We start from the raw sequence: 12,886 nt of genomic DNA on the forward strand, positions 1-12,886 counted from the left end.
GAAAGAGCAGGCACCACTCTTGCCCCGGAAGACCTCACAGCCCAGGTGGGGAGGTGAGATTCTCAGGCTGGAAACGAGGTGAGGTAGGTTGTGAGTCAGTGCTGAAGTGTCTGCTTTGGCCCTAGTGGGGCGTGGGGGGTGGGGGAGAAAGGAGGGGCCAGGAAGGAGCCACTACGAGGAGGAAGAGAGAAGAAGCAAGGGCACACGTGTGCCTGTGTGTGCCCACGTGTGTGTTGTGTGTCTGCATGTGCCTACACATGCCTGATGTCATATCTCTGGAGTCCCCATCTTCCGTGCTATCTGCCCAGACAACCTAAAAATAATTTCCATTTAAATTTAGGGTTTGTTACTTGATGCATAAGATGGTTGCCAGCAGATATATTTTTCTACCCACACTTTATCTAAGACCAAGTTAAAATAAGTCTGCATTATTTATGCATACACAGAACAGCCTGGATTGGGCAGGAAAGTCCATAAAGGAACGGTCCCCATGTGGATAACCAGACTGGACAGTGTGCACAGACTGGCAGTGATGGCGGTGGTGGTGGTGATGATGGTGATGATGATGATGAAAAAGGACCCACTCTGGCTCCTGGGGCGGTCATCAGCCCTTCATCATCATCTGTCTCACCCACATAGGACACAGAATCAGGCACATGGCAAGCACTCAGGGAGTATTTATTTAATTTATCTGTACCTTCAGGAAGAATGTCCACATGTGGCACGCGTACAGATGTGGAGCCAGATGACCAATAATTTGTCACAGACAGGGGACAACTGAATGACAGGCTGCATTTCCAAGTCAGTTTATGAGCAGACCGAAGGGCGATGTAATGATCAGACTGAAAGATTAAAGCCAGGAAGAATGGTGGATGGATCAATAACTTGTTCATACTTGAGGAAGAGGTAGGAAGAGAGAGAAACTGTGGCCAGAGGAAAAGGTCAGCAGATCCACATAAGCAGGTAGATAGGAAAACAGAAACGCACCAACTGTGAGAGAGAGAGATGAGACGGTGGGAGAGACGCTAGCAGGCAGAGTACCATCCCCTCCCTCAAGATACTTGTGCTGTGTGCACAGAATGAGGGATGTGTTAAACTTACACACAGCAGAGCGGCTTTGCAGGTATGGTTAATTCAAGGATGGTGAGATGGAGGGACCGTCCCGGTTACCCAGTGGGCCCCATCTAACCTCATGTCCTATCGCTGGCCTCGATTTCGTCCTGCTCCCGCCTCCCCTGCCTTCTTTTCCCTTCTGGATCATACCGAGCTCATTCCTACCTCAGGGCCTTTGAACCGTTCCTTCTGTCCGCTCCCTTCATCACTCAGATCTCAGTTTAAATGAGAGTGGCCTCCCTGCTTCCAGATTTTTGTCCCGAAGCCGTGAGTACACTGTGTTCCTGGGGACTGGGTTGGGGCAAAGGGATGTCCAAGCTCCTAGCCTGCGCCGGCTGGCACTGTCCCCAGCCCTGGGTCCCGCCCAAGGCTGCGGGATGGAGCAGTGTGCATGAGTCATCGAGCCACAGACACAGTCCCCTTGTTGGAGGGACCTGCGCAGTTATGTTGTGGCAAATTCATAGGTCCAATGGCCCCCTGAAAAGGGAGGTTAGGAATTTCCCCAAGTCATTCAGCCTCACACAGGGCCGGGAGGGGACAGGGGAGTGGAGAAGCAGGGGTGGCCTGTGTGGATGATGCTGGTACCTCTCTTTGGTGGGTCCAGTGCCCACCCAAGATAGGCCAGGCTGTAGAAGGCTCATCCCAGTCCAAGAGGGGCTTGGCACCCCTCGACTATGCCTCCATTCACCCCACACTGACTGAGCACCCATTGAGCACCAGGTCCGTGCTGCTCTGCTACAGTCAGGCCCTGCCCTGGGGAGCTTACCATCTAGTGGGGGATGCAGGCTGGCCAACAAGCCTTATGGGTCTGCTGGACAAGGGGGCTTCTGCATGGGGTTATACAGAGAAGTCACACTCAACTCTGCCTGCATGGAGCAGGTGATGGACCTGGAAGGTGGCGAGAGGCCTAGCTGGAAGGGGCAGCGTGGAAGGGCATTCCAGGCAGCAGAACCAGCCTGGTAGGGCCCTGGCTGGTGTGGCTCAGTGGATTGAGCACTGGCCTGTGAACCAAAATGTCACCGGTTTGATTCCCAGTCAGGGCACATGCCAGCATTCCAGGCCAGGTCCCCAGTTACGGGTTTGTGACAGGCAGCCAATGTTTCTCTCCCTTTCTCCCTCCCTTCCCTCTCTCTAAAAATAAGGAAATAAAATATATATATATTTTTAAAGAACCAACCTGGCATGGCAGTCTCCCAGGGCTCCCACAACGAAGGGGGCACTGCAACCTGGGTAGCTTCAAACAACAGAAATGCGTTCTCTCACAGCAGCAGAGGCTGGAAGTTAGAAGTCAGGGTGTCGGCAGGGCCACGTTCCCCCAAAGCCTCTGCAGAACGAGCCTTTCCGGCCTCTCCCAGCTTCAGGTGATGCCAGGCACTCAGCCTCCCTCCAGCCTCTGCCTCCGCCCTCACGTGGCCTTCGCCCTGGGCATCTGTGCTGGTCGAGATTTCCTCCTCCTTGCAGCAGGGGCGTCAAACTCATTTTCACCGGGGGCCACATCAGCCTCTCGGTGGCCTTCAAAAGGCCAAATGTGGAGCTCCTTGCCCCTAGTTAAGGAGTAGTTGCATTTATACAGTCTGAAATTACATTCTGCCCTTTGAAGGCAACTTCGAGGCTGATGTGGTCCCTGGTGAAAATGAGTTTGACACCCCTGCCTTACAAGGACATCCATCCTACTGGATTAGGGCCCGCCCTAACGACCTCATCTCAGCTCAATTAAACCCGCAAAGACCCTATTTCCAAAAAAGGTCACATTTAAATAAGGGGGATGAGGACTAAGATATATCTTTTGCAGGGACACAGTTCAACCCGTAACAGTTGGCAAAGGCCTGGAAGGGCCTGAAGCTCAGGGCCAGAGCTCTCCATGTTGGCCACCTCCTCCCTCGCCACCTTTGCACACGGTTCTGGGGGCTCACCGGTCTTCCCGCCTGCCTGGCGTGGTGCCCCTAGACTCCTGCTCCCACACTCCCCTTGTCTTGACACCTTTTCTCTCTCAGTCAGCGGGCCCACCTCTCGAACACGCACTCTCAGACACTGACCAGAAGTGCTGGCGCCTTCCCCTGGTTTCCAAGACACTTGCAGCCTGAGGGCTCACTGAGTCTGCAGCACGGTGCCCAGCATGGGGGTTGGGGTATCTCTTTACCTGTCCCGTGTCAGCCTCCTCCCTGTTCTATGCCAAGCACAGGATCAGGGAGGCCTGGAGTCCAGCCCCTCACCTATGTGCCCGTTCCCTTCTCGCCACCCTGTCCAGCCTTCTCATGCAGCCTGGGTGTCCCCAAGAGAGGCACGTGCTTGCACCTCCAAGGCAGAGCCCTCCCCCACCAACCGCCCTGACTGCTGGGTGGTCTTCCTTGCTCTGGCCACACTCTATGTCCCAGGAGCTCCCACCACTTGGGGGCCCCTTGAGCCCACTTGGCCCCACCAGTGACCGGGGCTACAGTGGAGCCCTGCCCACCTGGAGCAATTTGAGGGCCTTGCAAAGGGACCCCTGACCCACATGACCCCCTCACCCACCTGCCCTGGGTCAGAAATTCCACCACTGGCAAGTCCGCCAGCATTCACCCCTGATAAGGGCAAACGCTCCAGAGCAGAGACACCGCCAGGCATAGCCGGGCCGGGTTTGTCTCCAGAGTTTGGCAGCCTGGTGCCATCTCAGTCAAGTCCTATTGGAAATTGGCCCCCCAGGAGCAGGAGGGGTTGAAGGGGCAGGCTGTCCTGCAGAGCCTCCTCCAGAGGCACAGGCTGTGTGGTAGGGGAAGCTGGGGGGCCCCGCCCCACCCAGACAGAGATGCACTCAGGCCCCAGGGTCTACACGAAGCTCAGCCTCTTCCTTCTCTCCCACTCACCCTCCTTTGTCCTACACCTCCCTGGCTGAAGAGCGTCCCCTCCACATGTTCCCAGCCACTGGGCTGTTAGTGGACTTTGGACCAGAGGAAGACTGGGGCCTCCCAGGCCCTGCCCCCAGGCTGATACTCACGGGGAGTAGGGAGAGGCCCAGAACTGTCATTCGCTGTACACAGTCCCACAGTGTCCTCAACCCGCCAGTCCTGTTCAGCCTTTTCTTGAGTGGGAAGGCGCTGCAGGCAGGGAAGAGGCAGAGCCCACACCTGGCCAGAGGCATGGTGCCCCTCAGCCCCACAGGTGCCCGTGGAGCTCACACCCTGTGCACAGGCCCGAGTGAGGCTGGGCTCCTAGACCGCTCTTGATTTCCTGCCAGAGGAACTGGACAGTAGGATGCGGGATGTGCTCACCACAAAACCCCAAGGGTCCCCAGAAAGTTCATTTGGAAGGGAGAGCCAGCTACATCTAATAAGGAACTATTTCAGATTTGTCATAATCAAGTTTAGCTCGGGTCTGCCCAAAATAGCCAGGTAATGGAATCTAAGTGTCTGCAAGGAAGGTTTGGCTCCTGAGGCCTGGGGGTCCAGTGCAGGCCCAGGTGGGGGCCAGGAGGGTGGCCTCAGCCACTGCACCCAGATACCAGGCCCCCTACCTCTAGCTCAAGGCTTCAGTCTAGGCCTGGCCCCTAGTAGGTCTTCAGGCTAATGAAGCCTCTAAAACCCCCATTCTTACCTACCGGTCCTCAGCCACAGAGCAGACATGAACAAAGCCCTTCTTAGCTTGAGGGCTTCGTGCAGAATTTCATGATGCTCCAGAGAAGGTAAGAAATGCTGAGGAGTTTGCCTAAGTCTGGCTTTGAACTTGCTGCTCACAAGGGGGCAGTGGCCTGGGTAGCTGGGTTGGCCTCTTTCCCCAGAGTGGTTTCCCTGCTTGGTTACTGAGGACAGCTAAGTCGGGGGCTGCCTCCACTGCAGGGAGCACACCCTATTAGTGACTCCACAGGCCCCTCGTGGGCTTGGTCCTCTGCTAAGTGTGGTTAAGCCTACAGAGCTCTCATTGTCCCCTCCCTTACAGGACATGGCATGGGCCTTGTGGCCCACGGTCTCACCCGAGCGTGGCACCGATGCTGGGCCAGGAGGGAGCACAGAGACACCCGGGGGCACCTTTGGAGCCGGGCTGGCTTACCTTTGCTCAGAAAGTAAATGCTGCCCTGGCTGGTGTGGCTCAGTGGACTGAGTGCTGGCCTGAGAACCAAAAAGTAAATGCTCAGCTCCTGCTCTGCAGCAAAATCCTGCTGCGTGTTCGGTGTCTTTACTAGGCCCTCAGAGACAACCTGGAGAGCGTGTGAGGTGTGATCTGCTTTGTCAGGGGCCCGGTCCCCAAGCCCAGCAAACCCTAGACCTCGAAGGGTTTTCCAGAGGTCCCCGTGCAGCACCAGGAGGGAAGAACACTTTCCCCCCACCCTGTCCTTGACTTCTCTGGGAAGCTCATCCCTCCCCTGTGCCACCTGTAAGCCACAGCCCCCCAGGCCTCAAAGCCACAGTCTAACAAATGGTTAATGCCTGCCCCACTATTTGGTAGCTGTGTGAGCATTGGCAAGGTCCTTAACCTCTCTGGGTTTTACTTGCCTTACTTATACAATAGAAGTAACGGTTCTTATCTTCAAGGGTCCTTGTGAGGATCAGCTGAGGTCATCCAAAGGCTGGCACATACTGAGTGCTGGATAAACAACAGATGGCCTGATTCTCACCGTTATGAGCATCCCTCTTTAACTGGCTTCTCCCTGCTGCCCCTCTCCTCCAGCCCTCGGAATCCAGACTCGCTGGCCTTCTGGAGCCTCTGCAGCCTGAACCTGGGTGCCTGGTCAGGTTCTGCTCCCTGGAGAGTGGGAGACAGGGACGTGTGTCTGAGCACCCTGCATCCATGGTCGTAAAGCCAACACAATCCTGCAGGGACCCAGGATGCTCTCACTTTGGTCACCATGCATACTCTTCATTCAAGGGGATTGCAAGAATCAGCATTTCTGTGGCAGAAGCCAAAGCCAAGAAACAGAGGGGGTGAGGGAGTCACAGGAGGCCGCACAGCGAGCTCAGGACAGAGCTGGGGGAGAGCGGGGGGTGGCCCAGCCATGACTCTCTCCTCCCCACCTGTCTCAATGGCTCTCCTTCCTCTAGAAGCCTCCCTCTGGAGCTTTTCTGGCCAGAGAAAGCAGCAAACAGTATAGAGCCAGCTCCTGGGGACAGACCCATGGGCTGACGGAGACGTTACCGGAGCTGATGATTCAACTTCCTGCCTTTTAAGAGCACCCAGACCACAGAGGTTTTCTCGCTGGGAGGAGGGGGCATGTCCCTGCTGAGGGCCAGGCCCAGCGGGGCAGGCCCTGCCACAAACCACAAGCGCATGGGGCAGGTCCCTGGGGGCCATGCTCGAACCCACCCCTGAAGCCTGTCTCCTTGGGTTAATGATTTCCCCGTAGGGTGACCAAGTGTCCTGGTTTGCCTGGGGCTGTCCTGGTTATAGCGCCAAAAATCCCACATCCCAGGAAACCCCTCGGTCCTGGGAAACCACAGTGGTTCATCACTCTATTACCACTCTTATTTTTGTGTGACAGGACTTACTGCCTCAGTGGCTCTGGAAGTCCGGGTCCCCAGACAGCACATTCTAGAACAGGACGTTGGCAAACTGTGGCCTGAGGACCCAATCTGGCCCTCTGCCTGTGTTTGTACAGCCTTTGAGCTAAGAATAGTTTCTTACATTTTCTAATGGTTGCAAACAAAATTAAAGAAGAGTCATATTTCATGACATGTGGAAATTATATGAAATTCAAATTTTAGTGATCGTAAACAAAGGACCTCGACCACGCCCACTCATTTACATATCGTCTCTGGCAGCTTTCTCTTTAGGAGGCAGAGTTGAGGAGCTGCAGCAGAGAGCTGTATGGGCCTGTGGACCACGGAGTCTAGGACACTCACTCTCTGACCCTTCACAAAGTCTGCCGGCCCCCGTTCTAGAGGCCGGCAGACTGCGGGGTGCCTGACCTGGGCCAGGTGTGGCTGTGATGCTTTTCAGAGCTGGAAACTGAGGGAGAAATGAAAGGATGGGCATGACAGCAGATGAGCTCTGAGGGGGGCACAAGGCACCAGTTTTTTTTAATTATCCTTTTTAAAAAAAATGTATTTTATTTATTTATTTTTAGAGAGAGGGGAAGGGAGAAAGAGAGGGAGAGAAACATCTGTTTGTGGTGTTGCCTTTTGCCCTATCCCCCACCCCCGCTGGGGACCTGGCCTGCAACCCAGGCATGTGCCCTGACTGGGAATCGAACTGGTGACCCTTTGAGTCACAGGCCTGTGCTCAATCCACCGAGCCACACCAGCCAGGACCAATTTTTTTTTAAGACTCAGTTTGCCTATCTGTACCCCGGGGTGAAGGTAGGCAGGCTCTACTTTTCTTGGACTTCAGTGCCTAGTCTTCCAAGCTGACATTGTCCTCTCCAATCAGCCACTTCGGGACTTTTGTGTGGCCCAGGGCAGGTCCTGCTCCCTCGGGGCCCTGAGGCTTTTGCATCCCACAGAGTGGGTCCTTATCTGGCTTTAAGGCAGATGCAGATCCTGCTCCCAGGACTGGAAACTCTATGCTATCCAGCTTGTCAACACAGGTCAAAAAATCACTTACTGTGTGCAAGGCACTCTTAGGGCCACCTAACTTTGGAATGGTCTGATGGTCCCCTCCTTTCCTTTCATCCAGACATTTGAGGTGGGAGGCTCCCCTCCCTGAGGGAAGGCGCAGTGAGGCTGTTAGGCCCTTGACACCTGCTCCTCGGGTGAACGTGGCTAGAAATCTCCAAGGCACCAGGCCAGGGCCTACACGCTGTTGAGCTGAGCCTGCAGGCAGTTAATAACCTAGGAGAGCTTGAACAATGTAAAAAGACTCCAGTGAAATTGGGACCCAATGCCAAGTCCACGATGGGCTTTAACTTGGCCCCTCTGCCCCTTCCCTGCCCTACCTAGCCCTACAATAAGATGCACTCTCCTCTTTCTTCCAGAAAGCCAGGGTGGTGGTAGGTGGGGGGGTTGTTAACTGAGCAGCACGGTTCTTGGAAGGTTTGTGGGGAGCGGATCTCCGTGGGGACCTCCAGGAGCCCCAGCTCTGGGCCCACAGTGGGCTGCTCCGTTTGCTCGCACGAGGCTGGGACGAGCCCTCAGAGGCCTTCTGTGCGCCCTTCAGACTCAGCTGCTTCCTGGGCACAGTCTCCCATTAGGCCACCTCCCTCTCTGCCCGTGTCCCCACAGATCTGCTTGCTGACCTCAGATTCTAGGTCTTCTGAGAACCCAGCAGCTTCAAGCTGACACTCTCACATCTCCAAGTCCAGGTGAAAGGACATCTTTTTCTGAGCCACTCAAATACCTGGCATTGGCTCTGACCAGATCTGATGACTTGGCCTGGGTCACATGCCCGTCCCTAAACCAACCATTATGCAACTCTGCACAGTGCTTAATGTGCTTGTGCTGTACAGCTCTGCCCCCCACGGGACTCTCCAGCCAGAGACCACCTCCACTTGAAGTACCTGAGCTGAAAATGACAAGAGGAGTAGTTCCTCGGGTGAAAATTGCGGTACTATTACATGAAGGGGGATGGGGATGGATACTGAGCAGGGAAACCACAGAAGTTCTCAACAGGGGAGAGGCATGTACGGAGAGGATTCCTTAGCCCTGCTTCTGTATGAGACATCGGTGGCCTGATACACAGCCCCAGATACAGTGAGAATATGAGACACCACCCACCTCCAAGCAAGCACTGGGTTGCCTGAGAAGTCCCAGATATTGCCCATCCCTCTAGGACGTGCAATAACGAATCAGTATATAACCTGGGCACCCTGAAATCCACCAAGGCCACCAGCCCCTGGGAACGGGGGGTCATCCAGCCCAGCCTCCTCACTCCCTGGCAGTGCTGTGCTGTCTTTGAGTTCAGGGACCACAACATTCTCTGCTCTGTATCTGCAGAAATAGTTACAGAATGAATAATCTTTGGCAGGTGGGTAGACCTTGATAGGTTTTCAAACCTCTTTAACATCTATCACCTTATTTGATTCTCTGTTCTTCTTTTCGGCTACCCAGGATCTGAGCCCTCTTCCTGTGGCGGGGAATTCCCCGCATTCTGAGGCAGAGCCACTTCCACTGTAGAGGCTGAAAGCACCACGTGCACGCTTTTCCCAGCCTCCCTGTGGCTGGCTGGGGAGGGGCACATGACCTAGGTCTGACAGCCAGACATATGGCTCCAGAGTGTGACCCAGGAGCTAGTGGCCTGAAGGGGCAGGGCCCAGGGAACTGGTGGCACTCAAGGGCATGGACAGGACGCTGCAGGCCGGCCAGCAGCGCCCAGGGCAGGGTGGTGGCAGGATGGCAGCCAGGACCTGCTGGAGCCGGTTCCGCAGAAGGGACTGAGGCCTTGCTTGTGGCTCTGCGGGCTCTGGGGCTGCTTCTCTGCTCTGCCCAGAGAGTCTCTGAGCTGCTCAGTATCATTATTTTCTTGCCAAGTCGATTAAGTCAATCTACTTAAACTAGGAGTCAATTTCTGTTGCTTCCAGCTGCAAACTCTGTTATAGTCCTTGAGACAGGACAACCAGGTTCCCTTTCTGCAGGTGAATAAACTGGGGCTTCGGGACTGGCCCAAGCTCAAGCAATGTGACAACTTCTGAGTTGAGACCAGTACCCTGGACTAGGTAGGACAGACCTACAACTGGCAGGTGAGAGCCTAGGCAAAGAAGAACTTTCTCACAGTAGAGCTGTCTCATCAGATCAGAAGCCCCCTGTTCCTGGAGGTATGCAAGCAGATCTGGGGAGACTGGAGGGTGAGACCAGGGAGGGAACGCCAGCTGGCTACTTCCTCATGGACAAGTGTTATCACCTGCCCAACTCAGATTACCCTTTGTGAATACAAAAGTGTTAAGGTAAAAAACAGTGCCACATGCCACAGCTTCAAGTCCCCACAATCTCTTCACCAGCCTGCCTGCCCCTGCCCCAAGATACAACTGCTGCTAGTCGATGACCCAGAGCAAGGTCATGGCGTTTATTGGCCTCTGTCACTTTAATGAAAAAGACCCTTCGCCAAACAAATACAAGTATAGACATGTGCAACTAATTATGATATTGCTGATCAGTCAAATTTCATTGCAAATGGCATGTTGAAATTGATAGTGGGCGAGTCATGAATAAACTGGTTGTCTGGGAAAGTGACATGGGCGCACAGGATGGGGTTAAAAACTCCATTCAGACGCAGCCAGAAGCTCCAAAGAAGAGGCGAGAAGCAGACTGGCATTGCCCAGAGAGTGCTTGTTTACCTGGGTACCTCCTGCCAATGTGCCTGGCTTCTAAGGGAAGCTGGTCCTCCTTTAGGATCCTCCCACTTTGCGAGACCGCAGGGCATTGAGTGTTCCAGCCTTTAATTCTTGGTTTGCAAAATTGCAGCCTTGAGTGGTGTGGGGAGAAGACTGCCCTATGTTACATCTGCTGCTAAGAAGCCCCCTCAGGAGGCTTCAGTGTCCCCTGCTGCAGCGAGAAGGACTCTCGGCTTCCCATCTGCGTGTGCCAGGCCGGGTGACGTGACCCACCATGAAAGCCTACATGGGTCCCCTACATATGGTTCCAGAGCAGTGAGTTCAGAGAATGTGGGAGAGAGACTTGGAGGGCTTTTACGGAGCTCCCCACTTGGCCTGGGCCCTGCGGGGTCCCGGAGAGCTATGAGGCCCAGAGGAGAGACTATGCGAGTTTGGCAGAGAGGCCAAAAGCTGGATGGGTGGTGTCCTAGGGCGGTGCCCTGAACCTGGGGAGGAAGGCGGGGAGAGGACACAGCACCAGCAGAGGGCACAGGGGCAGGTGCCTGTGTGCCTGTAAGATGCAGCCACGGTAGCCACCTTGACCCAGCCAGGAGAGCTTCACACCGTGCTGCCCGACCAGCCCAGAGTGGAGAGTGGATCTACCAGCCTGTCACATTCGCTGAGCCTTGGGCCCCCACTCCAGCCACCCCCGCTCCGTGGCCTGTGCAGAGGGAAAGTCTTACTTTTTATCCCCTCGACTGGGGTTCGTGTGTCAGATCTCTACAGGGAAGTGGACCAGGGATGGACTGGGAAGAGCGGGTGATGTGGGCCTGACTGAAGTGGTGTGGCCATGATTCAGCTCCAGGAGACTGCCTAGACACAATGCGCTGGAATTCAGGAAAAGGCTTAGGCTGGCATATGACTTCAGAAGTAATCAGCAACTGAATGACATTTAAAGGCAGGACACTGGAGGAGATGGCCAAGGGAATAGGTGCAGACAGAGGTGAAAAGAGGTCCCAGGGCTGAGCCTTGGAGAAGAGGAAGCGCCAGCAACGGAGACAGAGCAGGAGCAACCAGACAGGTGCAAGGGGAACCAGGAAAGGGTGGTGGGGATCTGGGTGCCCAGGAAGGAGGGATGAACTCTTAGAGGCTATGGAGAGGCAAGGAAGATGAGGCCTGAGATGTAACAGCCTGGAAAGTCCTTGGCAAAGGTGGTTTTGCTGTAGTTGTGGGAGCTACAGCCTGGTGAGAGTGGAAGGGAGAAAGGATGGGAGAACAGGGCCTGAAGGTGGTAAGGAGAGTCCATCCCTTCCAAAAGCTGTGCCTTAAAGAGGACCACAAAAACTGGGTGGGAGCCTGCAGGAACACAAGGTCAAAGGGGGATTCTCTCTAAGATGGAAAATTTCCAGCATGTTTATGTGTTAATGAGAATACTCCCGGAGAGGGAAATTTTGATGACGTGGGTGAGAACCGGGGTAAATATTGGAGGGCAGTCCTTGGGTAGACGGATGGGGATGGCATCTGTGCACGAAAAAGGGAGCTGTCCTTGAGTAAGAGCTTGGGCGGGTAACCAGGGGGACTCGGAGGGCGGAGCTCAGGGGCACAGGTGCTGGTGGGTGGGGGGAGGGGCAGTGGAGGCCCTGGAACTTGCTCTTCTATGTTTTTAGCAAACTAGGGAGAGATTTCAGTGGAGCGAAACTGGTCAGCCCGTGGCGGGGTTTTCGTCCGCCCCGGGCAGCCTGTGGGTGCAGGTGTAGAATGGGTAGAGGGTTGACTTAAACCTGGATTGTGGTTTTGCCAGGTGACTGTATTCTGAGCTGAGCAATGAGGGAAGTGGGGCACGACGGAGCTGGGAATGGTGATTTTTTTTCGGATCAGTAGGTTCCAGGAAGAATTGTTAGAGTGCAGTGGAATGGAGTGGAGTGGAGTGAAAGGAGGGGGCTGGAGGGAGAGGCAGCGTTCTTCGGAGAGCGAAATCGAGACATTGAGGTGAGGAAGGAATTGCACTGACCGGCAACAACTACACAGTTCAACGTCTGGCTGTGGGAGCAAGAAGCTGAAAGACTGCAGAAGCCAAGATCCCGAAGGAGAGGCCAAGGGCCTGAGAGGCCTGTTCATCTACATGAATGAAGAAATACAAAAACTAAGGTAGGAGGGGCCTTGGAGAGCGTCACTGTGGGTCAGGATCTAAAATTTCAGTGAATGGGGGCAAGCGACAGGAGGTCTGTAAGTGACTGCAAAAATGTCTGATCACATGGCATTCAACACATGGGTGTTTGCAAGGAGGCGGGCAAACAAGGGGCACTGGGGAGCGAAATGGGCACCTCCCACCCCTAAACCCAGGAATACAAGGGAACGCGAGAGGGAAAACAGCCATCACTTGAGAGGCTGCAGGGGAGCGGAGTGCTTACCGGGGAGGCCATGTTCTGTACATTCTGAATGCGGTTGGGGATACGGGGGAGTTTATGGATGATGCCACACCATGAGTTCAGAGTCCAGTGGAAGGATTTCTGGATATGTGGGTAACATGGGCGATGAGGTCAGAAAAGGGAAATACAGAGCCACGTGGGGCCTAGCGGCCAGGGCGGAGGGATACCCTTGAGTACTGTGCAGGTCGAAGGG

At 54.9% G+C, this 12,886-nt stretch overlaps 1 long non-coding RNA gene across 1 annotated transcript; it reads right to left on the reverse strand.

Moving 5' to 3' along the window:
- Positions 1 to 265: 265 nt before the first annotated feature.
- On the reverse strand, positions 266 to 3,996 carry LOC123811219. The gene is made up of 4 exons (XR_006784366.1): positions 3,957 to 3,996; positions 2,291 to 2,387; positions 1,279 to 1,404; positions 266 to 842 (listed from the first exon to the last, which is right to left on the reverse strand). It is a non-coding gene; the product is annotated as an uncharacterized LOC123811219 (long non-coding RNA).
- Positions 3,997 to 12,886: the final 8,890 nt, after the last annotated feature.

Source organism: Phyllostomus hastatus, unplaced genomic scaffold (assembly GCF_019186645.2).
Source record: "Phyllostomus hastatus isolate PE091 unplaced genomic scaffold, TTU_PhHast_1.1 phas_contig_150, whole genome shotgun sequence".
Taxonomy (NCBI): Eukaryota; Metazoa; Chordata; class Mammalia; order Chiroptera; family Phyllostomidae; genus Phyllostomus; species Phyllostomus hastatus.